At 41.8% G+C, this 27,130-nt stretch overlaps 1 protein-coding gene and 1 long non-coding RNA gene across 3 annotated transcripts in view; both read right to left on the reverse strand.

Moving 5' to 3' along the window:
• The window catches only part of LOC129638193 (uncharacterized), an 86,077-nt gene extending 69,746 nt beyond the window's left edge, over positions 1-16,331 (reverse strand). The window contains exons 1-2 of the long non-coding RNA XR_008707723.1: positions 14,218-16,331; positions 12,189-12,339 (exon numbers count right to left, since the gene is read on the reverse strand). This is a non-coding gene — a long non-coding RNA (uncharacterized LOC129638193). The remainder of the gene's footprint in view (positions 1-12,188; positions 12,340-14,217) is intronic.
• The window catches only part of AUTS2 (activator of transcription and developmental regulator AUTS2), a 1,208,818-nt gene that overhangs the window by 1,143,113 nt on the left and 38,575 nt on the right, over positions 1-27,130 (reverse strand). The gene's annotated exons all lie outside the window — the stretch shown is intronic.

Genomic DNA, 27,130 nt, shown 5'->3' on the forward strand with positions numbered 1-27,130 from the left:
TGTACATTTAAGTACTGTGCAGTAATAAACGATAGACAGCTCGCTTCCTTCCCTGAATAACGCTAAAAGTGGGCCAGTCACAATCACTATGCTTTGACAGAGGGTGTGGTATGCATCTGTGCACTTAAAAGATTAGTTTTATACACTTGAGACTCCCAGAAAATATTATTTGGTGACAATCATTAGAAGTTACTAAAGCTGTGTTATCAACACAACTTTCTTCGTTATTTGAAACTTAAACATCCCCAAGTGGAAGCCAAAATAAAGTAGCAAACTAGAGTTACAAAAACTGAACAGAGGGAAAATAAGTCAATCTATAATCACCAGGAATGAGCTAGCTAAAACCAGAGAACATCTGGAACAACCCACTGTACCCTTGGTTACTGCTCTCTTTCCACTCAGTGTGTGGTGGCTGCTATTGGAAAAATCACCTGGATTGGCACGTCCGTTGAATACACACTATTTAAGCATTCATTTGTTGCTTACCATCAGCTGGCATGCCATCAATTGCGACAGTAAATCTCAGACAAAAGATGTATTGAACAGCAAAAGGATTATTATCCTTGGTGGTATTTTTGGAAGGCTGTTGCTGCGTGAGAAAAACAAATGAGAGAAGTGTAGCCATGTAGCTGATGAAGAGCAGCACAAGCACAATGTTTTATGGATGGGTGGAGGTGGAAGGCAGGCTGCAGAGTCGATCAAGAAAACAGGGGACTTCAAAGCTGGGAGGTTTACCTCCACAGTGATTACTGCTCCTGGATTGGAAATGGGACGCAAGGGAGCAGAGAACACATTATAAAGGTAAGAAAATGAAGAGAGGCAGAATCAAAGTATCTTGCTATTCACACTCTTGGCATTCCTGAAAAGTCCTTCTTTGGCCATTTCTCTTTCTTGCTAGACGTGTACTGTCTTAAGAGCAAGAAGTTCATACCTTACAGGTCAGGAAAACAATATACTTGACTCCTATTACTGTTCCCCTTTTATGAGGAAAGTGGTGAAGTAACTATACATGTCTCCAGCACAGATGTACCCTTAGCGTAAAAAGACCATTTTTAACTAAAGAAAAACCTCTGAAAGAGTAGATGAAAAACAGTACTCACCAAGCAAAAGAGTAATAGGACCTGACCACCAAGGACTTGGGGTATCTAAAGTTGGTTACTGAATGAAGTTTGGAATTTCCTGGGAAGTGCAAAAGTACTCTTACCTAATTACACAGTATTCATTATTCAAATAACATTTGAGGGTTAAAAGAATGCAGATGTTGTTAAGAAGAAAGAAAATTTTTCCTGCATCAAACTGTCAAAGAAGAAAACAGACAGAAAGATAAAGCAGTCTCTCTCTTTCTCTTTTTTTCTCTCTCTCCCTATGTATGTATGTGTGTGTGTAACATTAAGATATCAGATTCATTTTAAGGTTTTTCAAAAGACAGAGACATTCTCTGAACACAGAATATGGAATTTTATTTTTTGGCCTCACCATGCAGCATGTGGGATCTTACAGTTTCTCACCCAGGGATCAAAGCCACATCCCCTGCATTGGAAGCACAGTCTGGACCGCCAGGGATGTCCTGAGAATACAGGATTCTTAAATTGAGTGTCCTTACTCTCCATTTACCAAAGACACTGCACTCTAATTCCATAATGGCAATCCTCTGAAGCACCAATATAATACAGTCCAGGTATGCGCATTTCTAATGATCTAACATCACGCAGTGATAGAACTCAAGAGAGCCTAAAGAAATGAACAGATAGTAGCAAGCCTGATAAACCATTTATCTTGAAAATCACCTGTGAGGAGCTGGTTTCTGGCAAATATGGTAACTTGTACAGACAATTACACAACCATTAAATGTATGATTATACTCTGATTATTAACTACTTCAAATATACTGAATATATGAATAATTTCTTCAAAAGCTGGTGCTTAAAAGGTTAAACAGAAGGAATTTGGGAGGGAGAGTGATTATATGGGACAGAGAGGAAGGCTAGCACCGAGAACTTTTTGGTTCTAGGAAGAAATGATGGGCAAGGTAACGCAAGAGATCACATCAGGGCTGAACTCTGGACAGATCAAATGCCGCATGACCCTGACTAAGTACGTTCAAGGCAGATATACTTCTGTTGTTCAAATGCTGCAGCCCAAACTCTGCAGAGCTAATGCTGCAAAGACAATCCTGTATCAGGTGTCATAGAAATTAACAACTGAACTCAGCCTAGGACTCCAAAGAATTTATCACTCTCTGCACAGTCAGAACAACTCGAGTTTTGTCATCACCATTTCCACTGAGCAGTATCCATCTTTTCTTTTAAAATATGCTCCTATAGAGTTCAAATACCACCAGCTCCTTGAATTTATATAGTACCATGACCTTAACCCACAAAGTGAAGTCAGAGTAAAAAATGCTTAGAGGAGAAGAGAAGAAAGCCATCTTTTAATGAACTAAAACACAATAAAATGGGAGCATAAGTGAGGACGAGAACAAGTAAGATAAATGCAGATCTGTATACTGAAGGAGCCACAGATACATATACTGACATTTTACAGGGTCTCAGTTTTACCATTTGCAAAATGGGATGTGTTTTTCCAAAGTCAGTCTGGTACCAACCTTAAGAACACAAGAAAATAAAAGAGATGAGTCATCCAAACCTTTCCTATCTTCCCTTTGATTCCAAAACCAACACTTGTACCTATCACCTAAACTAAAACCACGGAACTTAATGTCAATAAATTCACAGCCCCTACTGGCCAAACCCTTCAAAACCAAACATTTCATGTGGTACACGAACACCATTATGAAGCCAAATGGAAGCAAAAGACAAAATAAACTCATTCTTGCCATGGGACAATTTATTACCGAGCCTCAGCTCTAAACTGACAGTCAGGGAGTGGGGAGGCTGACTTCATAAATGCCCCCCTGAAGAATTTTCAGTGTAACAAACAACCTTGTCACACTGGTGCTTTCGCTAAGTTATTCTGTTTGCAGGTTTTCTTGGTTGTAGCACGAGACACAGCGCTTTCCACCTGACCACTTTTCCTGGTTTACTCGAACAAGCAGTTGCTCTGGAAACCGCAGCAATATCACCATGGTTAATGTAAAATATTAATGTCTCATTTGTTCAACAGTTTTGTGGAAATTAAAACTTTTAGGTTAATCATATACTGAACAATTTTAATTAAAACAGTTATAAAACAATTAATCCACAAGAGCTAGCTTGGAACTTTGCCAGCCTTATTGGTTTAATGCATGTAGGCAAAACTCATTTTTTTTCCCTTTTGACTTAATGAATGCTAATATGTGACACAAAATATGCATACTAAGCTCCTAATACAGTTAGTCCATCTGGTTTTTCTTACATTCTCTATTAGTCATTTTTCTTTGATAGCAAAATTGAAAATGAGTTCTCTGTGTTAGAAATGATAATGATGCCATGTGCCGTGCTTCATTAAAAACTGCTCTTTGTAAAAATCTTCCCTCGTGAAATAAACACTTAAGTACTCTCTTCTGGCTGTTACAAGGCCAGGAGTAAAAGGAAAGACAGCCCATGGGCCAGGTCCAGAACCACAACTGCAGTTTGAGATAATACTGCCCTTTCACTGCCATTTCCAAAAGATTCTTTGCTTTCTGAGGGTATTATGAAGACATGGAGGATAAAATATGAGTTTTAAACATCTAAGACAAATCCTCAAGTGTTTCAATTTGTTCCACATTACAATTTGTTTGATTCATTTTGGGATTTATTTGTTTGCCAAAGTAAGCACAGTTCACACCCTTTGTTGAATATTTAATGCATGCAAAATTATCTTTTTAGCACAGGTTAAGAGACCTGTTATTTTCTGATACACTGTGTCTGACGACACCTTCAGATTTGTTTTCCAGGAAAGAGCCCTCAAAGAAGTGCATTCAGCTATTACCTTCCACTACATCCCTAAGCCTTGCCATGAATCTGAATACTCTAGGATTTATAGTTTATCAAGCTTCAGGAATACAAAAGGTACATACCACTCAACCCTTCTAGTAAAAGCACAGACATAGGTACTTAATCTCGGCTCCTGATGCAAATGTAAGCAACTATACTGAGTCCTATTAGAGATGAAGAAATGAGTTCAAGGTACCTCAACCCTCATATGGTGAAAATGATCCCCAGCATAATTATATTAGCTGGTACCTTCACATCTGGTGTGTATCTTGTTATTTCTGATTGGACAATCTCATGTGAGCCATACAAATCCATAAAAGGTATTAGATTTCCCTCTTAACCACCTTTCATGCAGTCCAAAAGAAAAAGTTCTCTACTCTCATTATGCTTATAAAGCAGTTGGGCTAGAAGACTTACCAATTTAAGTCCAATGTATCAGCCAAGGTGTTCTGAGAAGTCAGTTTCCCTCATGAAGGTAGCAGAGCATAAAGCTGTTTGGCAGTATAAATACCAACCTGAATATGAAACTTAACTAAAATAAACATCAACATTTAAAAGCCTAATCCCAAACAACAGACATATTTAAAATTCAGACAGTCAATCACCTGAATTCCAATCAGTCAGTAAAAAAGTAATCATTTTTATAAAAGTCTGTTCTGATAAACTGTCTATAAATATAAGTGTTTAATAATGTCCATGTGTAAGAAGCAACTATTTTTTCTAGCCTGATCCTATGAAACCACACTGGACAGAACAAACAGGAATGGACTAAATGATAACAAATGAACTTTCAGCTCTGAGGTTCTATAACTGAGTAAGATTTGCTTTATAACTAAAATCATAAAAATGTGAAGGTTGGGAGAGACCTGTGAGATTACTAAACTTCACTACAAACTCCCTCATTTTGAAAATAAGGAAAAATAACATATCACACTACTAGTGCTAGGAAGTTGAAGGTAAGAACTAAAATGATATTTAAAGATTACAAAGCAATTTCAACTACCACCAATATTCAAGAGGGACTTTCACCTCTCACCTTATCACCAATATCTGAGAGGGACTTTCAATATGCCAAAGCATCTAAATGAAGCTCCAGCCCTGCAGCTATCCTCTGCTTCTGGGGCACTTCTTTTCTTATAAGGTAGGGTTACAATGAGCGGAGAAGGCAATGGTAACCCACTCCAGTACTCTTGCCTGGAGAATCCCATGGACAGAGGAGCCTGGTGGGCTGCAGTCCATGGGGTCGCTAAGAGTCAGACACGACTGAGCGACTTCCCTTTCACTTTTCACCTTCATGCATTGGAGAAGGAAATGGCAACCCACTCCAGTGTTCTTGGCCTGGAGAATCCCAGGGACAGGGAGCCTGGTGGGCTGCCATCTATGGGGTCCCACAGGGTCGGACACGACTGAAGGGACTTAGCAGCAGCAGCAGCAGGGTTACAATCAGGGTGATTTTACTTCAGGGGTGCTACTGACACAGAGGCCAAAAATGCTGCTAAACATCCAACACTACACAAGACACTCCCCGCTCCCAACACAACAAACAGCCAGCCTGAAATGTCAGTAGTGCTGAGGACCCTGCTCTAAGAGGAGGTCACTGCCACCACCAACACCACCCAGAACACGCCTAGCATGAGAAAATAAGGCCAAGAACACTTCTCTCCCATGTAATAAGATGGTTGACTCTTCCAGGAAGCAATGAAAACAAAACGGCCCTGCCTCTTCCCATCCCTTACACCATATTAAAAAGTCAAATCGACTATTAACAAAAAAAAAAAAAAAGAAGCCCCAAATGCCTTTGATTCTTCATAGGAAGGGTTTCTTTAACGAAAAAAAAAAGAGAGCGACAGGAAGGAAGAAATAATAAGTGTATGTCAGAGGAGAGGTAATACTGGCTTTAGAACAAGATAAAAGGAGCAAATAAAGAAGAAAAATTACCCTCTCCTACAAATCTGTGAAAGCATTTCAAATCACTGCAATTACAGGTACCCAGGAGAATCCCCCTCCACAGTCACAAGGTACTTTCTCCTAACCCTCGTGCTATTTCAAGTTAAAATAACACTGTCACAGAATGGCTGGGCAGCACCATTAAAGGGAACAAGTAAATGGCACAGACAGACGTGACCCAGAACATCTTTCATGTGGAAGACACAAACATACATGGAGCACGGCAGCATGTTTCTGTCATTCGCAAGGACAGCACTGTCCGTAATTCTAGACAAGGCTATAATCCTAACCTTTCATATCGTGAACGCTCTCTTTAGTGAAACCATGAAAACACAATGGGAGCTTCAAGATTTTAAAGTGGCTTCTTTTCCTCTTGGTCATGGACCTTAGGGCCTAGAGATTCTAAGAAGGTATCACACCAGTTGCTATCCTCATCAAGTTAATTCACAATTTATTTGTAGAAGCAGGTCATACAATATCGGGGGGAAAAAAACTACCAGCACCAGATGGCTGAGGTCCTAAACAGTATTAAACAGTACCTGTGTTTACAAGAGTAAACTGATCACCAGAAGATGATGAACGGAAAGGTTTCAAATGTTTTGCTCCATCTCCAAAACACCCTAGTTTACAGAACAGGAAATAAAACAGAAAGAACAAAGCTTTCCGTTTTCAAATTAAACCCTTTCACATTTTTCCCTTTTAAAATTTCTTTCAATTTGACTCAATTTCTTTTTCTTTAGCATTTTATTATATTTTGATAAAACAAGCTCACCTTCAAGAAATGGTCTTTTACTTATGGACATGGAGAGAGGGGAGGACAGGGGGAGATGCATGCAGACAGTAACATGGAAACTCACATTACCATAAGTAACACAGATAGGCAACAGGAATTTACTGTATGTCTCAGGGAACTCAAACAGGGGCTCTGTATCAACCTAGATGGGTGGGAAGGGGAGGAGATGGGAGGCAAGTTCAAGAGGGAGGGGGCATAGGGATACCTATGGTTGATTCATGTTGAAAAGCGAAATTTGCTGAGTCCTATCTGACTCTTTGGGACCCCATGGACTATACAGTCCATGGAATTCTCCAGGCCAGAATACTGGAGTGGGTAGCTGTTCCCTTCTCCAGGGGATCTTCCCAGCCCAGGGATCAAACCCAAGTCTCCCTCATTGCAGGCAGATTCTTTACTAGTTGAGCCACCAGGGAAGCCCAAGAATTACTGCAATGGGTAGCCTATCCCTTCTCCAGCCTATCTTCCCAACTCCGAAATCAAAGCAAGGTCTCCTGCATTGCAGGTGGATTCTTTACCAGCTGAGCAATCAAGGAAGCCCCAATTCATGTTGAGGTCTGACAGCAAAGAACAAAATTCTATAAAGCAATTATCCTTCGATTAGAAAAGAAATAAATTTTAGAAAAAAAGAAATGGTCTTTTATCAACCTTTGTACCTTACCAATTAATCCTTCCAGATCTGCAATCTTCACTCCTGTTCAGTCTCCTCAATTTTTCTGGAAATCAGAAACACTGCCCGCATACACAGAATTCTCTGCAAAAAGACGAGTGCTAACTTTGGGCAGGGAAACAGTTTCAGTCTCCTCTATGCAAAACACCAGGCATTCCTAAGTTGCTGGCATTCCTGTCAACTGCTCTGATTTGCAGGCTGCCCACTTCCTAATGCTATTTCTATTGATATATTCCCTGTGCAACTGAACTGAAGAATTGATGCTTTTGAACTGTGGTGCTGGAGAAGACTCTTGCGAGTCCCTTGGACTGCAAGGCGATCAAACCAGTCAATCCTAAAGGAAACCAACTATGAATATACATTGGAAGGACTGTTGCTGAAGCTAAAGCTCCATTAGTTTGGCCACCTAATGAGAAGACTGAACTCACTGGAAAAGACCCTGATGCTGGGAAGGACTGAAGGCAAAAGGAAAAGGGGTGGCAGAGGATGCGATGGTAGATAGCATCACCGACTCTATGGACATGAATTTGAGCAGACTCCAGGAGACAGTGGAGAACAAAGGAGCCTGGAGTGCTACAGTCCATTGGGTTGCAAAGAGTCGGACACAACTTGGTGACTGGACACCTGTGCAAATGAGGTTGAAAACTAAAAATGCACTATTTCCTTGCACTGGCTCACTGGCTACATCCAAGTCAGCATCTTTTCCAAAATCAACTTCTGGCTGACATTACAGAACTATGCTCCCAAATAAGTAAATTCTAAATTTACCGACAGGACATGCACACTGAGACATCAATAATAAACGGCTTTCCATCCACCGTGCGCCCTCTGCCTCCTGGCTCTACCTAGAATTTGCCTGGATTAATTTTTTCTCTCCTAGACACCACCATAAAGTCCAAAAAGGTTCCATACTGAACACATAACAAATAAATAAATAAAAGTCTGTGTCAAACTTCAGATTTTTAAATGAAAAACTCCAATAAAACTCTGTGGTATAAATGATGAAAGCCTCTGTAAAAAGTCCCACGAGCACGAACCACATAGGTACAAAAGGAGAACAGCGTGAAAGGGAACACAGGTGGCCCAGGACAGAAAATTAGGAAAACACAGGCTCCTTTGAACGATGCCAAGAAGTCCTCCAAGAGAACCCAAGGAATGTGGACTCTAAGCCTGGAATGTTGTTTCTCAACTCTTCCTCTGAGAATCCCCTGGAGTGCCGGGGAACACACCACCCAAGACAAATGGAACAGCTTTTCAATCAGGTGGACGTTACTGGTTCTCCAAGAGTTTTTGTTACCGTACTTAATCTCGTACCTAAAGTCCTTAGGTAGCAAAATCAACTTGATATTGATCAAAATAGTTAACACAAAAAGGGACGTGGGAAGCTCACAAATCAAAGATGTCACACAAAGGAAAGGAAAAGAAAGAGTATAAGTGAAATGAAAAAGCGATTCATTTTCACAAAGTGGTGAGGTATGGCTTCAGGTTGGATTTATGCCTCTTCTCAATGATGAGATCTCCAGGAAATAAGAACAGGGGTGTTGTGGGAAAGTAGAAACATCACAGGAGCTGGAGCCAGACAGACTTAGATTTAAAATGGGCTCTGTGGGCAAGGAACTGTAAAACCTCAGGCAAGCCAATTAACCTAAGTTTCCCATCCATAAGATGTGGGTATTACCCCTATATGCAGGACTGTTGTAAAACTGGTAAAATGTATAAAAGGTAACTGTCCCATGGTGGATACCCAGTGAGTGAGTATAGTGGAGCTGTTCTGAGAAAAACACTGCTTCCTAAGATTCCTAAGATAGCTTTGATCCATATTTTTTTACTCTGTGTCTCTCCTAACCTTCCTTCCTTCCCCTTCCTGCCAAATCCCTCCATTCTCTCAAACTCCAGCAGACCACGCCAATTTAGGAATTATCTATAAGGTATTGATTTCTCAATTTACTCCTGAATATTCCAATGCCCCCGGGGCATCCAATGGGGAGGCAGGGGTTACTGGTAAAGAATCTGCCTGCCAATGCCGAGGACACAAGAGACATAGATTGGATCCCTGGACTGGGAAGATTCCCCTGGAGAAGGAAATGGTAATCCACCCCAGTATTCTTGCCTGGAGAATCCCATAGACAGAGGAGCATGGCAGGCTACAATTCGTAGAGTCAAAAAGAGTCGGACATGGCTGAGCACACACACACACCAGTGCCTTCCAATTCCACTGCATATGAATGGACTTGTATTTGGCATTGGTCATTTCAAAGATACTTTCTCAAAAAAAAAAGTCAGATTTCAAGGCCATTGTGTATTTGCCAGTTGCTCTTTTGTTTTACCTAAGAACATTAGTGTCTTAAAAATAAACTTTACCTACAAAAATATATTCCTTAACAGCCAATGAAAGTAGATTTATGAATATCAAAAGCATAATAATTTAATTCACTAAACAATTTCACAGCGGTTCTCAAAGGCCACAATGTTTACAATTGGTAATTGCTATCATTCTTACAGTGCTTACTTTTTAAATCATTGATTTATTTTTTCTAAATGAATTTTCGTGGTAATGAACTGAAGATCCCACAAACAAAGATAGTGATGTCTCTAAGAAAGTTTTATACAGTACTGAGCAATAGTCTGCTCATGGAGATACTCGGGCTTATATGAATTGTCTTTCATCACAAGCAACAGCCTCTGCCAAGAGAGAACAAAATGAATACATGAAAAGCCATGCCATTCCTTTACTGTATGACCTGGTCAGTTTAACCGTGGGTAACTTTTGGTGTCTCTGCATCCCGTACAACGGGTTCAGAACCTGCAAAGTTAATAAGGACTAACAGAACTCTTTAAGTTTCTCAGAAGAAAAATTCTAAATAATTATCTAGCTCTCAGAAATGAACCAACACCAATAAGACATACACCGAAGGTTACAAAAGGATCACAAGAGATATAGGTCAATCAGTCATTCATTCACTTAGTCACTGAACACTTTTAGAATCACAATAATCCTATCTGGTAACTCAGACTTGTATATCAAACAATTCAAACAATAAGAATTTATGAAATGCCCAATATACAATAAGAAAGGGATTGGCAAACTTCTGTTAAATAATCACATAGTAAATATTTTAAGCTTTTCAGGCCATAAGGTCTCTGCTGCCACTATGGGATTCTGCTGTTGTACCACCAAAGTAGCCAAAGACAATAATGTAAATGAATGGATACTTCCGTGTTCCATAAAACTTTATGAACACTGAAATGTGAATTTCACATAATTCTCACATGTAGTGAAATACTCTTCCTTTGATTTCTTTTCAACCATTTAAAAACATTAAAAAAAAAAAAAATTTTTAGTTCATTCCCATACAGGTAGTGCCCTAGTTTGGCCTATGAGCCAGTCTGCCAATCCCCATACCTGGCCCAATGTGATGGGCATGTGGGCAGCCATCAAGAAGAACTAAACATTCTCCCTGTTTTCTAAGATGGAACAAGAGAAGTAAACCAACAATCAGAGCACAATGTGATAAATACGAAGAGAGGAGTGCCCCCATATTACAGAAGCCAGCAGACAAAACAATTATGGAAATTTCTCGTAAACTGGCAATAAACACATAAGCAGTTCTATGTTGGTTTTTCTATACAAAACAGATTGTTAAAAGTTACCTTAATAAATAAACTGTGACTTTAAAAAAAAAAAAGCCTTCACCACTCACATCTGCTAAGACTTTATCAGAACATGCCTGAGTGCATTTTAGAACGTCCTTTTTAATTAGTGTTCCAGGCCAAGACCTCCGGCAAAATCCATTCTCCATTGATGTGCCAGGAAGCAAGCATATCCCAGGTGGTAGCTGACTGAGATTCTTAAGGTCAAGTCCACAGGTCTTGCCTGTTTATTTCACCAAAGTCCTTTAGTTGTCACAGGTAATAGTTTTCAAGTACTCTGGGATAGAAAGAATCAAACAGGGGTTTTTTCCCCCACAAGTGAAAGGTCAATGGAATAATCAGGTTGGCCAGAGTCTCAAATATTTGCCTGCACCCCACTGGTTCTGCCTAATCAAATCAGGTTTATTAGAGGGTCACCTCTAATCAGCACTAGGTTTTATCTGCATTTGGAGATATTTAGGCAGATTTATTTTAACTACCTCAGAACAAACAAAACTTGGGTCTTGAGGCTTTCTTTAATTGTCACAACTGTCTGCCCGGATGTTTTCTTCCAAGGGGGAAGCTGAGGGAGCCAGGAGGCAGGCTGACATCATCAGCTGTGTATTTAATTAAAGCAAGATGAAGGGCAGGCAGGCTGCAGATGACAGTGGGTCAGCCTTCCTGTCCCAATACAGTAAGGCCACACCACTCAAGACAATCCAAGTGGCTAAAGGCTTCTGCCCCATCCCACCCCATCCACTCATCTGGCAGAAGGACCATTTTTTCTGACTTCCAAGAAGGCAGATGCTCCAGTGTGAGCTTTTGACTTCTCCATGAGCCCTGAAAGTCACATGAAAGGAAAATCAACAACTACCAACTCCTAACAGCCAACAGGCCACAAGTTCCTTAAAGTACAAAACAAGTCTTCACAGTGATGAACGGTCCAAACATTCACAGTTTCCACCAGAATTCCAGATGTGTTGGCAGCTAGTTTCCCCCTGTGGATGTCTCAGTGACCCAAGATTTCATGGAACAGCTAAGATCCTGCTTTAATGTGACAGCAGGCTTCTGTATTCTGGTCTCTTAATATGAGATTGCATCAGGCTTGGAAGTGTCCTTTATTTGAAGTACATTTGGTAATACAAATTTTTTCTCCCCCAAGAGGAAAAAAAAAATCCTGATGTTGGGTTTGTGACCCAACATCAAATTCAGGAATTCAAACAAGTTCTCCCACCTGAGAACACAGGGAGTCAAGTGAACCCAGGATCTGCGTGGTTCTTTTCTTGGTCAGTTTCCTCCCCCAGAAGTCAGTCTGGAGGCTGGGGGGACAGGGCTCCTCTCTCGTTCACCCCTCTATCCTCGCTGCTTTCCTGTGCTGACACTGACTGAACAGAACACACTCACTGACCAGCAATCCTGTGCCCCCTTTTTTTTAAGGAATGAGAAAACTCACTGGTCTAAAAGGCAGGAAAAAATGTGAGTAAAATAAACAAATTTTAAAATATGAGCAAAGTTTTAAAATCTGGACAAAAACCAAGAAGCTGCAAGCTGGGTGTTTCTGTTTGTATCAGGTTTTGTCCTCAACAGTCAACCAAGCTATTGAGGAGTGTGAGGAACCTGAGCCTTTGTGGTAACACCAGTCAAGAACTCATTTCATGCTGGTGACAAGCTCTTATTTCCCAAGAGGCCTTTCCAAGAGACCTAGAGGTCAGCTGTGCATGGACTTCTAATGACTCTGAAATGACCCTGTGTCCCTGCTGCGGTCATCACACAGTTGGGAAGGGGCAGAGGAGCTGTTTGTCAGGAGGCCCCAAGAAAATTACTAAACAAATCCTGTCTGCCAAGAAAGCTGGAGGCAAAGACATGAGATGGGGGAGAGATATGAGACGGACAAAGAACTCATCTGTCCTGCCACCACCCTACTCCCATCCTAAACTTCCTTTTTTAATGTCCATGGCATCAGCAGCCCTTCAAAGGGTTGGCCTAAGAAATAAGATGGGCTTAGATTTTTCTGTCCCCAAGTCTCTTCTCCTCTGCCCATACACTCTGGGCCTGTCAGAGCTGACTGCACAGCACAGCCCAGAGGGCGAATCAGATACTGAAATGGTTCCTTAAAACTTGGTAATAAGCCACAGTCCAAACCCTCTCTCCTAACCCGTTCCCCAAAAAGGCACAGTTCCTTCCCTAAGACAACTCCCCCACGTTCCTGATAGCAGGGGGCCTTCATATACCCTCAGGCCAGCTGTCCAACCTCTGGTCAAAAGCCTAATGCTCACCTTTGGGTGACCCAAAAGGGGAGTCCCCTGCCCATCCCCCAAAACCCCTACCCACTCCCCAGTGTTTCTCAAACTGGAGAGAGCATCAGAATCACCTGGAGGACTCGTTAAAGCATAAACTGCTGAGCTCCACCCCCACAGTTTCTGATTAAGTAAACCTGGAAAGTGAAGTCACTCAGTCATGTCCGACTCTTTGCAACCCCATAGACTGTAACCTCGGAGAAGGCAATGGCACCCCACTCCAGTACCCTTGCCTGGAAAATCCCATGGACGGAGGAGCCTGGCTGAGCGACTTCACTTTCACTTTTCACTTTCATGCATTGGAGAAGGAAATGGCAACCCACTCCAGTATTCTTGCCTGGAGAATCCCAGGGACGGGGGAGCCTGGTGGACTGCCGTCTATGGGGTCGCACAGAGTCGGACACGACTCAAGCGACTTAGCAGCAGCAGCAGCAGGCTGTAGCCTATCAGGCTCCTCCATCCATGGGATTCTCCAGGCAAGAATACTGGAGTGGGTTGCCATTTCCTTCTCCAGGAGATCTTCCCAACCCAGGGATTGAACCCGGCCGGGTCTCCCACATGGTAGGCAGACACTTTACCGTCTGAGCCACCAGGCAGATCTCAGTACACCTGGGGTGGGACCCAAAAAACAAATCTGCATTTCTAACAAGTTCCCAGGTAAGGCTGATACTTCCTAGTTTAGGGACTATGATTTGAGAATCATTGCTATGAATTTATAAAAAACAAGAAAGCCAGGTGACTGACTGACCTGTTTTTTTTAAATATGACAGCCCCCAAATTAATACAGAGCCTAGAGCTTTATATATGTATAAAACAGATGCCAAAATCCTGAAGTGTTTGCTTTGTTGTATAAGCAGCCGGTTGTGATTTTGCACTCAGCCACAAAGCACGATTGTACATTTTTTTTTTTCATTAACTGGAGGATTTGCTTCACATCTGTATTATTGATTTACAGTTTCTAATTACCGGGCTGTGAGGCGCCAAATGGTCAACAAGCTTTCCTACTGTCTTTCAGGTGCACCAAGTGGTACCAGCTGAAGCGAGCCTTGTTTTATGGGACTGCTGGACGACACACCCGCTGCCTGTGGACACTCACCTGTGGCTAAGACAGGAACACAAATGAACCACAGAAACACAACCTCTACCAATTAACTAACCTTTTCAAAGCAAGAGCACTTAGCGCCTTATTTCCTCATCAGAAGTCCTGTTATTTAATTGCAGTCAAGGGGAGCTATAGCTGAGAAAGTCCACCTCTAACCTTTTTCTTTCTGGCTCTTTAAAACACACAGTTACCACCATCAAAGACCAAACGAGAATACCCAACTTAATGAATGAAATGAAAATAAAAAGACCATGAGTGGTCAGGTCTGTGTTAAAGGGAGATACCTCAGATTTTAAAAAGCTGCCATGAGCATAGCTGTCTTGGCTGTTAACTCCCAGCCCTTCCCTGAGGAGTTGGACATGAGCCCTGGAATTGGGCTGCCTGGTTTGAATCTCGATTCCATCACTTGACTCCAGCTGTGAACACAGTGGCATATCACCAAACTCGCTAGGCATCGATGTCCCGTATATAAAGTGAAGACAGTGACAGCACACACTCCATGGGGCTGACCTCATTATCAGCGGTAATCCACGTAAAGGGCTTGCCACAGCGCTGGGCACATTTAAGTATGCAAGTAAGCCTGAGGCACTACTACTGTTTTCTGTGAAGCTCTGGGGCAGGACATGGAAAGGCCTGTAAATTATGGACAGGATGGCTTCTCCTCCTTCTCTAAGGGACTCAGCAAGATTGGGAGCAGCTGATGTGAGAAGGAGGTCAAGAAGACTTTGAAAGAGGAGAATGAGTGAGTTTATAAAGATGTGGTAGGCTCTTCCAGGCAAAGTGGACAGGAAAAACGGAGATGGGACAGGGGAAAAAAGCAGACAAGTCTGTCTAATGACTGGTAAAAACTGCTCTCAAAGGTCTCCCACCAAAGCATATTGTGATCTCAAAGCATCTGAAAACGATTAGCACTGAATACAGAAGTTTTATAAACTTCTCCTAACCGGATCCAATCTTTGTTCAAATCCCCTCCCAACCTCTTCCCATCTAGAACTGCCTCAACAGAATGGACACTAAGTTGAAATGGAGAGAAGTAAGGACGTCCCCTTCACAGAGTAAGAATAAGAAAAGAAGCCCAGGAGAACAAAGCTGAGCTGATGAGAGAGCAGGAAGGGTGAGCCTGGGGTCAGAGGAGCCCAGGAGTAAAGGTCAGAAGGACAAAATGAGCACACACTCTTCCAGTGGCTGCTTCCTAACAAAGGTAACCCTGAGAAGTGTGCAATCAAGAACCAATAAAGGGGTGATTCCTCTTCAAGGAGCATGAAAAAGCCCACAACTGCATGAGCACATGCATGCACTGTAAGGAGAATTAAAGTAACGCTTAGTATACTTAGAGAAAATTACATTTCTGGCTTCAGACACGCATGCTATGCTCTGAAACTCAAGAGTGAGAAGTGTTCTGTCAATGACCCCAGCTCTCGAAAATACAAGTGCTATACAGGCAGAGAACACCATACACTCGATACAGAGGATGGCTGAAAAGAGATATTATCTTCATCCAAAGGGCTAGCTGCACTTTCCTCCCTAAAAGCAAATCAAAACCATTCATCCATCATAACTGTTCTTCACACTCATATCTGGTCCACACCTGAAATTCTCTTTAATCTTTTAGGATAGGACACAGATGCAGAGTTGCCCCTACCAGAGGGGTTAAATAAAGAAATGAGGGACTTCCCTGGTGGTCCAGTAGTTAAGAATCCGCCTGCCAATGCAGGGGACATAGGTTGATACCTGGTCCAGGAAGAGTCCACTTGCAGAGGGGCAACTAAGCCAACTAAGGCCATGCGCCACAACTACAGAAGCCCACATGCCCTAGAGCCCACACTCTGCAACAAGAGAAGCCCACGAACAGCAACTAGAGAGTAGCCTCTGCTCACTGCAACTACGTAAGGCCCACGCATAGCAATGGAGACCAAGCACAGCCAAAAATAAAATAAATTTTAAAAAAATTAAGGAGAACTGAGCTTAACTTACTTCTTGGCCCAGGAACAAGCAGAGCGCAGAGCTAACAAGTCCTCTAGGCTCTATCAAGAAGGAAGTCCACACTCCATGACAGCAGCGAAACTCCCAGGCCAGAGTGTCTTCTCAACCCCTCGGATATAGGAACCTTCTCATGGTTATTCACTGTGGAGCCAGACGCAACATCAGATGCCTCACATTCTGCCTGCAAACCACTTAACTCAGTGGATCTCAGTAGTGATCGCTCAGCTCCTAGCTGAAGCACTATGCAACTTATTTTTAAAGATGCCAGGTAAAAAATCGTCCTGCATCTCTGAAGGCCAATTCAGTATGTAATAATCACTTCTGGGTCTTAAAGGTGTCTATGTCTAACTAGACAACCTTAACAAAGACGTTAAGTATAATTTACTTCTCCCCCCACCCCCTACCATAGTCCTCACTGGATGCAGTAAAGCACACACTCAGAGGTGGACAGTCTCAATTTCTTATACTCTCTTCTTTTTCCAAAAGATAGTAAATCTAAGATAAAATCTGACACAATTTATGTGCCTCTGTAAAACTTTGCCTGTCCATAATTTACAAATTGAAAAAAAATTTTCTGTGACGAAAAAGATGTTTTACTTCAGAAAAATATGGTCACTGCATCTGTAGAAACAGCCAAGAGCCAACTTAAACTTATAATAAAACTACAAACACAGCCAGAAAAATCTCAAAGATGCTTCCAGCTCCCAAGTTCCAAGATTCTTTATTTTATTCCCAACATTTAATACAATATGTCAACCATGCTATATATTCAGCACATGATTCTTAATGACAACCTCTAAAATGGATACAGGCTATAAAAGATGATTTCACAAAGCTTAAAAATAAAGCTCCCACCCATCAATCCATCCCCACATGCCACAGCAGTTGATTTTACAACTATTTACACATCTCTCCTGACTCTCTTTACACCCAAGTGTTAGTCGCTCAGTTGTGTCCGACTCTTTGCGACCCCCTAGACTGCAGCCCGCCAGGCTCCTCTGGAATTCTCCAGGCAAGAATACTGAAAGTGGGAGACATTTCCTTGTCCAGGGTATCTTTGTGACCAGGGATAGAACCTGGGTCTCCTGCACTGCAGGCGGAGTCTTTACCATCTGTGCCACCAGCAAAGCCCATTTTCCCCCAAACCAGGGCTAAAAACACCCCTGGCACAGACACTAACAGCAACCTTGCCAAAGAGCAGCCAGGAGACAGACTAGTTTTCTATAAGAGATATTCTATCAACTGCAGGATCTACTTTCAAGTTGTTTAGAATAACTCACCCCAAACCCACATAACCAACCTATTCCAAGAAAGTTACCATCAGCTCACCTTAAGAGCCAGAGACCACCCCATAAAGAGCAATGCTACTTTATGCAGACCTAAATTCTTCAATAAGATTAACTTACCTAATAGGATTTAGGGACGCTATGAAGGCCATTATGGTGTCTCCTACAAGCTAGAGGCTCCAAAGGCTTTAACTATTTAATTTAATCCAATCTGGTCTAATCTAATCAAGGCTGTCTCCCTGTATTCTGTCAGTAGACTCTGAGCAGTGATCTAAAAAAATGAAGGGAAAACTTCCATTCAAATCACACCCCACAGACCATATACATATTAGCCTTTATCTAGAAATGAGGGCAAACCTGATGTTTGTGGATCTTTTGTGTGTGGATCTTTTGATGCCTTAATTTGCTAGCTCCTATAATCTGCTTAGGCTAAGAAATGATTATAGGATCTATTTGATGTACAGACTTTAATTATATGGCCTGAGGAAGATTTCACATGTTGATCAGCAATCTTACTCAAAAAACTACACTTTCCCTCCTAGCTCCAAGAAGAGCAAAAATCTGCAAAAATTCAGCAGGAGGCTCTTTGTGCAGACAAAGGCTGCTCAGCAGCAGAGAGATTCTCCTTGACTGACAGCAGGTCTCCACATAAGGTGGTTTCTGTCCCCTAAGAGAATGCAAGCACTCTCCCCAGCACAAAGATAGAGATATACAGCAAATCCATGTTGGAGCATTGAGTTCACCTGACCAGTACAACTGGCATGCTAACTAATAAGTTAGCTTATGTCCCAGATCCTCATTTCCCGAGCTGTTTTATCACACCAGTAATAAGCTCACAGGCTAACTAATATGGGTTAAAGCAGCCTAAAAAGCCAGAGAAAATAAAAATTAAATGCACCAGCTAGTAACTTTAGACCTACACTGTCCAGTGCAGTAGCTGCACTGGGAAAAAAGACATGGGTATCTCAATATTCTTATACTGATACACACAGGCATGTATCAATATACGGACTTTCCCAGTTGCTCAGTGGTAAAGATTCTGCCTGCCAAGCAGGATAATGACGATCCCCTTCAGAAGCGCATGGCAACCCACTCTAGTATTCTTGCCTGGAGAATCGCATGGACAGAGAAGCCTGTCAGGGCTACAGTCCATGGGATGGCAAAAGAGTCGGACAGGATTTAGCAACTAAATAACAATAACAACATATCAATATATACATATATGCGTACGTATTGAAACGACTAAAAATTTTTGATATATTGGGTTAAGTTATTAAAGTTAAATTCATGTCTTTTTACTTTTTAATGTGGCTACTAAAGACTTTTAAATTGAATGTGTGACTCATATTTCAATCGGACAGCACTGTTTCAGACAATCTGTTCACTTTAACTCCTTGAAACAATTTCAAAAGAGAAGTACATATTTCATCCCATTAACTCCATCAGGTCAAGGTCAGATGCTAATCTTCAAAGGAAGAATAAAACAATCTTTGAACAAATACTTACTGAGGCCTCAAGAGGAACAGGAATCACGGATTCCAGTGCCAGCTCAGGCACCAAGTATCTGAATCAACCTTGAACATGCTCTCTAATTTCTCCAAACTTCTAGCTGCTTGTCCATCTTTGAGATGAAGAATTTTCACAGACCTCTTGCCCAAATGCCTACCTCTGGTTAAGGCAGGAATAGTCAGTCCTGTTAAGCGTAGCAGCAGGACTGATTCTCTGCCTACAGAGCCACAACCTCACTTTACCAAGTGCCTCCAGCTTTGGGCAATTCTCCAGAACATAGTACCTCAAACAATCCAGGAATGTCTAGTTTCAAATAGTAGCCTCTGAGCAAAATAGTCACGTTTCTACCACAAGAAACATTTCCTCACGCTCTACTAACAGCACATTTAAACTTAAATGGCTTCGGAAAAGCTGTTATTTTCAAGAACTCTAAGGTCAGTGAGAGATCCAGAGAGGAAACCCCAACAATCAGAGGGAGGATAACAGCCCCCAAAGATGTCGACCACAAAAGACGCACAGCCTGCCAGCGACGTCCTCGCACTGTCTGACACCAGTCATGCCCAGGCAGCCCTGGCTCCTCACATAACACTACCTCCAACACCTCCCTCTGAACCAGATCTGTATTCCCAGTGGTCTGTAACCTAATTAAGTTTTAAGAAAAGTACTGAGGTTAAAGTATTTTATTCAGCAAATTTATGAGGAACCAGTGGCAGAGCCTCAGCTAATGGCAGGGGATTGAAGGATGCAGAGCAGCAAGCCCTCAAAGGACATCATCTTGCAGTGAACTTGCACAGGACTCTAATGTCCAGCAAAAACTGAGGTGAGCTCAGATGAGAAGGAGGAGATGAAAAACAGCATTTCATTCAGGGAGACCTGAGAGACAAAGGCAAAGAACAGCATGGTACCCGGGGAGCAGTAAGCAGTTCACTTTAAGAAGGCAAACGGAAGTGGCGAACAGGGCCGGCCTCATGAGCTTGCAGCCTGCGCGCTCTTCCGGGGCCCTGTGCTCAGGAGGACCCCACACTTGGCTTAATGCTCTGCTGTTGCCCTCTTTAACTTGTTAATAATTTTTTAATAAGGATTTCTGCACATTCAGCTTGCACTCAGCCCTTCAAATTATGTAGCTGATACTGATGATGAGAAATGGTGGGTCATCAAGCAGGGGCCCAGTGGGGCTGAAACAATCAGAGTCCTCGTCTTTAAACTCAGAATAACCCAGAGGCTCTCAACAGAGTGCCCGAGGACAGCCAGGAGTCCTACTGCTAAGATTCTAAGTCAGTAGGTCTGGGGGGAAAAGTCTATGAAAAATATGTATTTTAACAGGCTTCCTGGTGATTCTGATGTCAGAAGTTTGAGAAATGATACCTAAAAAGATTATTAAAACTTTGTCACCTCTTACAGAAAGAAGGAGTGCCAAGAAGGACTTCCTTTGTCATGTGTACCTTCTTCCCAACCCCTTAGCCCATCCCAGACATACAAAGGTCAGCAGGACAACACGGGCTTCCAAAAAGGTCACCAGAGCACAACTTAAGAGAAACAGTACGCCAAGAAATTTAATGGGTTAACCATACCAGTAAAACAAGACTACCACACCACCTCTTGTTGTCTAATTCATATTCAGCTTTAACTACCAGCCCCTTCCTCTAGCTCCTGATCTCCAACCATCAAATGTAGCAAAGCTACCAGCCCACTCTGGATGGCTGAAATCATGCCATGGCCTGAGATTATGTGGGGGCTGAAAAGAGTAGAGAGGAAGGAACAGGAAAAACAATTTCACCTTGTACTTCTTAGAAGACAATGCTCCCCTGTTCTTCCTTCTTCCCTGCTAATTCCCAGTGATCGTTCTAGATTTTGCTGAAATGTCACTCTTCAAAACACCATAGAGAGACTAGGGTCCCTTGTATATTCTAAGAGCCTACAATTGTCCTTTTTACCCCTCATTTATTATAGCTATTTGGCTATTGGTTCTGACTTTTTTTTTTTTAATGTTTGTGTCATCCACTAGGTAGTTACACAGCATCAAGAACTCTGTGTAATTCACAAGCACCTACTACTCAGCATCAAGCAGATGCTCCGTAGACATGGTGAATGAATGAAAAAGGTTACAAGTTTGGGGTCAGCCATGGGAAAGAGGATGATGAGGTGACTCTGTTCACAGAGAAACAGGCAAGAAAATAAACATCAGATGAGACTCTGACAACACAGCAAACCAAAGAGGCATAACTGGACCACAGGGTGTGGGCAACTGTTTCCTTTCTCCACTCTTCAGTGGTCCTGGGAAGGTGTCCCCTACCCAAACATAAAGTTCTGGGTAACAGGCAGAAGGTGGAAGTTTGGAAGCCAGCTGTTTGAGCCGTACAGGCAGAAGCACCAGAAGTCAACATGGCTGCCTCCTTGTTCCCTGGGTAGCTTACAGAGTGAAACACACTTTTTCTTTTAAAAAAGAAAAAAATGTTTCCAGCTCACTCCATAAAACTAGAGGGGAAAAAAGGTTTTAAAAAAGAAAAAATGTTTCCAGCTCACTCCAGAAAATTAGAAAGGTCTACAGAATCTGAGGGTATGTAAACCAATTTTAAAAGGGGAGTTGTGGGGGCCATGGTTCTAAGAGAACCATGGAAGAAGACATTAACCCACAGCTCAACTCAGCAATGACGGATACCCAGAAGAAGTCCTGTTCAATTATTCCTTCTTGGGTTCCAGTCTAAATGCTGCTCCTACCTACTTATTTAACCATGTCTGAGTGCTTAAGGTCTTTCCCCACCCATCCAACTTAAATAGTGCTAAGTTCTTAATTAAACACACTGAAAAAATGATGAACAACCAAATTCAGGTGCTACATAATTTATTTACATTTATGTAACACTTCCCCCAGGAAACTTAACTCACTTTGCAAACTTAAAATGATCTAGCAGATATTAATCTTCACAGAATTCCCAGGAGAAGGACACGAATATGAGACACATAATCAATAATAGAACTCTTGACCTTCACACATACACACCTTCCTCCCACAAACCTCTCTAAACCACAGATCTAAACTAACTCAGAAAATTATAGGCGAGATTTTTTTTTTTTCCAGGAAACCATGCCAAGCAGAAGAGGAAGTAATGACATTCCCACCACACTGAAAAAAAAAAAAATTACTAAATTTTCCTTCATCTTTTCTATTCTGTAATATTAAAAAACAAAACCCATCCCACTCCAAAGTTAAATTTTCTAGAACTTAAAACACACCTTGTGGTTAAAAAAAAACCAAGTTATTGAATTCTAATACTTATATTGCTCAGAATGTCTCTGACCTCACCCCTCAGAGAAGAATCTGCATTTTAAACAAACATCTGAGGCTTTCCAAGGCCTTCAAAAGTATAAAGTTTTATTTTTTAAGCTGCGTGGTGATTATATGATTTGGGAGTTTATTTTTCTTCTTTAAACCATATATATAAACACATATCACACAGAAAGAAATATATATATATATAATTGCTTTAATGCTCCTAGGGAATTCTGTCTGTGACAGCAGGCCAGGAACCATGCTTTGCAAACCTGTGTAGCCCTCATCAGAATCTCCTAGGTGCTTTTAAAGTATAACCATGCTATGGGTTGAATTGTATCCCCTGAAAAAAAGGTAGGTTGAAATTCTCTCAGTACCTCAGAATGTGACCATATTTGGAAATAGGTTCATTGCAGATGTAATTAGTTAAGATTAGGTCATAGAGGATTAGGGTGGGCCCCTAATCCAATATGCCTGGTGTCCTTAAAGAAAGACAGAGATACACAGGGAAAACACGGTGTGATGAGAAAGGCAGAGACCAGAGTTGAGCAGCTGCAAACCAAGGAACTCCAAAGACTGCCAACAACCGCTAGAAGCTAGAAAGGGCAAGCAAGGATTTCCCTACAGGTTTCAGAGGGAGCATGGCCCTGTTGACACCTTGATCTCAGACATCAGGCCTCCAGCACAGTGAAAGAATACATTTCTGTCGCATTAAGTTTTTAAAGTAGTACTTTGCACTTCCCTGGTGGTACAACAACTGAGAATCTGCCCACCGATGCAAGGACACAAGTTTGATCCTGCTTCGGGAAGATTCCACATGCCGCGGGGCAACTAAGACCATGCACCACAACTACTGAGCTGCACTTATTTAGACTGCAAGCTGCAACTACCGAAGCTTGAGCACCCTAGAGCCCTGCTACACAACAAGAGGAGCCCCTGGGATGAGAAGCCTGCACAGCGCAACCAGGGAGCAGAGGAGCCTCCGCTTGCCACTAGAGAAAGCCTGCACACAGCAACAAAGCCTCAGGGCAGCCAAAAAAAATTAAATAAATTTTCAAAAATAAAATAGTACTTTGTTAGGCAATCATAGTCCTAGGAAACTAATACAAACCCCTTATGAGAGTAGGGCTGAAAGTGTCTGACCATCTGATCTAATTTTGAGAAGTCTGCCACAGGTTCTAGACTCCTAAGAGCATTTATGCAGGAAAAGACCTCTGAACCATAATACTCAATTCAGAATGAATGCTGTAAAGACCTGTGAATGTTGTAAAGATAAGAAAAAAATTAAGTTTCACAAAGAGTCTGAAATTATCCTTTAAAAAGTACACTGTTATTTGGTAGTAATATTTTAGAAACACTAAAACATCTGAAAAAATGAGACACAAGACAGGAACTTTTTTTAACCCAACAGAGAAGAGAGTTCAGGGACTAATAAGGGAGTATGAACAAAGATATTCTGGTGTTTGGCTCTGTAAAAGGAAATAAATGCTGTCCAACGAGCATCATTGCCCAAGTAAGTTGTAAAGAACTGGTCTCAAACTATCCCCGCCAGCCTCAGGTATTGGCCTCTGTTCCCATTTAAAATTAAAACATTCAAGAGAGCCCTGACCTGTACCTTTTTTGTTGTGACCATATTTCCAAAGAGCAAATATTTGGAGGAAAGCAGCGAGGGAAAATCTATCTGGTTCCACTATCCATCCATCAGTCCTTGTAAGTGTCTGACTACAATCCACAGCAGACATACTTAGCAAACTTTAAAATACAGCCTCTCAACATTGTTACAATTAAGTCACTCTGAAATGTCATGAAAAGCAATCTAGTCCCATTAAAATCTTCACACTCTCATTAAAAAAGCACTTACAGACTTGAAAATGTTCCTAATACATTATTTAAAGACACAAGATGTACAGTGACTAAAATCCTTGTATAAGGAAGAATAGTAGCAGCCTACTTTTTCTTTTTAATGTGCAAATTTGTCATAATTGGGTAATTGGCAAACTGCAGGTAGCAGTCAGGTTGTTATACACTAGTTTCAAAAAGGCTTGGGGGGCCTTCCTCTCTGAAATTCCAGTCCACCCAGGGACCATCCTCATCACACCTTACTTAGTTTTGTCAATGGTCCCTTCTCCTTTCCTGGATTTCTAAGCCCAGGAAGGGGGATGGGCAAGAGTTAGAATTAAAAAAAAAAAAAAAAAAAAATCCAGATCATTTCAGCTGACACCCCCAGGCCACTAGTCATCACTGTAAAGTCTTGGCCTCTGGTTCACTTGGTCTCCTCCCTTTCAATTAAGGGTCACTGCTATTTATGTGTTGCCATTGGGAGACCTCAGCTTGTTTTTACAGGTCCTAAATCCCCTAAGCGAACAGCAGGAGCCCCAGGCTGTAAGTCTCTTTTCCATTCCTCCCTTCCCCCAGCAACAACCCCCACCCCGCCCCGCCCCCCAAAGAAACCAACCTTTAACTCAGAACTGAATTTTGAACAATGAGGGAGTCTGACACCTGCCTCCTAATGCAGCTATTCAATCTCTTCAGTGCAGAGAGATGCAGCAAGCCTTGCAGGGGCCGGGAGGCGTGTGGTCAGGCTGACCCATGGGTTTCACAGGTCTAAATTTCTTTTAGAGTTTGTTTCAACAGAATTACTGAAAATGTTGAGTCTGTATAAAAGATAAGATGTATGACTCCTGCTGATTCTTTTCCATGGGACTGCATGTCACCACATGATGCGCTGTGCCTCCTAATGAAACAGGTGGACTTTTCAAATTCTAAGATCCTCCCTCTAAATCACTTGTGTGTCCTTCTGATACGACTAAGTGCCATGTTAAAAAAAAAAAAATGACTCTCACTGCTTGATAATTTGGCTACAATTATTAAAAACAAGTGTTACATAGCTTAAAAATACCCAAAAAATTCCCTGCTTAAGAATTCAAGACCTATTTTCAAGCAGAAGGAAGATGCTGAGGTTTTCTTGGTTCCTTTCCCACCCCAATTCTCTTTCTCACTGAGCTCTCTCATGTATTACACCATGCCATTGCTGGTATGATGAATGAAACAATAAATAAATGTAACATGTTAATCATTCCCCCACAGTTAGTCAAATTGTCATTCAGTGAGGGCCTATTACATGCTTGGAGCTTTACCTAATTATTTCATTCTTTTTAGATGGATGTGAATATCCCAATTTTACCAAGAGAGAAAACCTAGAAAGATAAAGCAAGTTAACCAGTCAGAAAGGTATAAAACTGGGGAAAGGACACTGAGCCCTTTGCGTCTCCACGGATGAATGAACCCATGAATGAACAAACTAATTCTTTGAAGTTAAGACTCCAGGGGCTTCCCTAGTGGTCCACTGGTTAAGAATACACCACCTTGCGATGCAAGAGACACTAGTTTGATTCCTGATTTGGGAAGATTTCACATGCCGCAGGGCAACTAAGCACATAAACAACTACTGAAGCCCTGGTACCTAGAGCCCTTGCTCCACAACAAGAAAAGCCACTGCAATGAGAAGTCCAGGCACCGCAACTAGAGAGTAGGCCCCGCTCGCTGCACTAGAGAAAGCTTGTGCATGGCAACAAAGACCCAGTGCAGCCAAAAATAAAATACATTAGTAAATGAATTTTCTTAAAAAGACTCCAGAAGAAATTAAGAATTTACCATGTAAGTTCCCATCATTAAAGCTTTTCAGGAGCCAACATTATGTTTTCATTGTGTTCCTGTTTGGCAGTCCAACACTGAACTATTTTTAGATCATCATTTTACCCAGGGTGAAAAAAAGTCTAGGGCTCTCTACAAACAGTTGTGACTAAAACTCAGTAAAGAATGGCAACAGCTGCAATTAAATACCACTCTCCCTGGCTGACTAGTTACCAGGGGGTCACTACCATCCTGCAATCTTTGTACTTGAATATTTACCTCTTACTATACTGAGAACAGAGGGTAGTATAGGTCAGCTTGGGCTGCTATAAGAAAATGGTATAGACTGGGTGGCTTAAAAAACAGACATTTATCTTCCCACAGTTTTAGAGGCTGGAAGTCTAAGATGAAGGTGCCAGCATGGTTAGTTTCTGGTGAGAGCTCTCCTCCTGGCGTTCAAACAGACAGCCACTTTCTCCCTATGTTCTTACATGTTGAAGAGAGCAAACGAGCAAGCTCTCTGGTGCCTCTTTTTATTAGGGTGATAATCCCATCAACGAGGGCCTCACTCTCACAATCTCACCTAAGGCCTTCCTAAGGCCCCATCTCCAAACATCAACCCGCTGGGTGTTAGGGCTTCAACATATGAATACAGAAAAGGAAGAACAATTCAGTCTGTGACAGACACCTTCTTCAAATTAATTCAATGATTCTCTAATCCTTCAACAAACACTTTAGCACCTAACATCTGCAGCTCAGTGCTGGGCAGGAAGGCAGAAGAATGAAGAAGCATCCAAGTTTACCTTTACCAATATATGTAGACACAAAAAAACAAGGGCATGCTAAAAAAAAAAAAAAAACAATGGACCCAAAACTTTAACTGAACAGGATTCTTAGTCAGTGTTTTTTGAGGCTCTACTATAGTATGAGATGTTTAAGCAAAGATCCACAAGAAAGTAGAACAAAAATGTTTAAATATGGCTTCTGTTTTTCATATGTGGGTTGAGAGACCCTTCAAGGTGGTCCCACGATCCTCACCTCCCATGATCCTCAGATGTCCACACCCACATATGAGCCTCTCTCCTTGAGTACGAG

This window comes from Bubalus kerabau, chromosome 23 (assembly GCF_029407905.1).
Source record: "Bubalus kerabau isolate K-KA32 ecotype Philippines breed swamp buffalo chromosome 23, PCC_UOA_SB_1v2, whole genome shotgun sequence".
Classification (NCBI taxonomy): domain Eukaryota; kingdom Metazoa; phylum Chordata; class Mammalia; order Artiodactyla; family Bovidae; genus Bubalus; species Bubalus kerabau.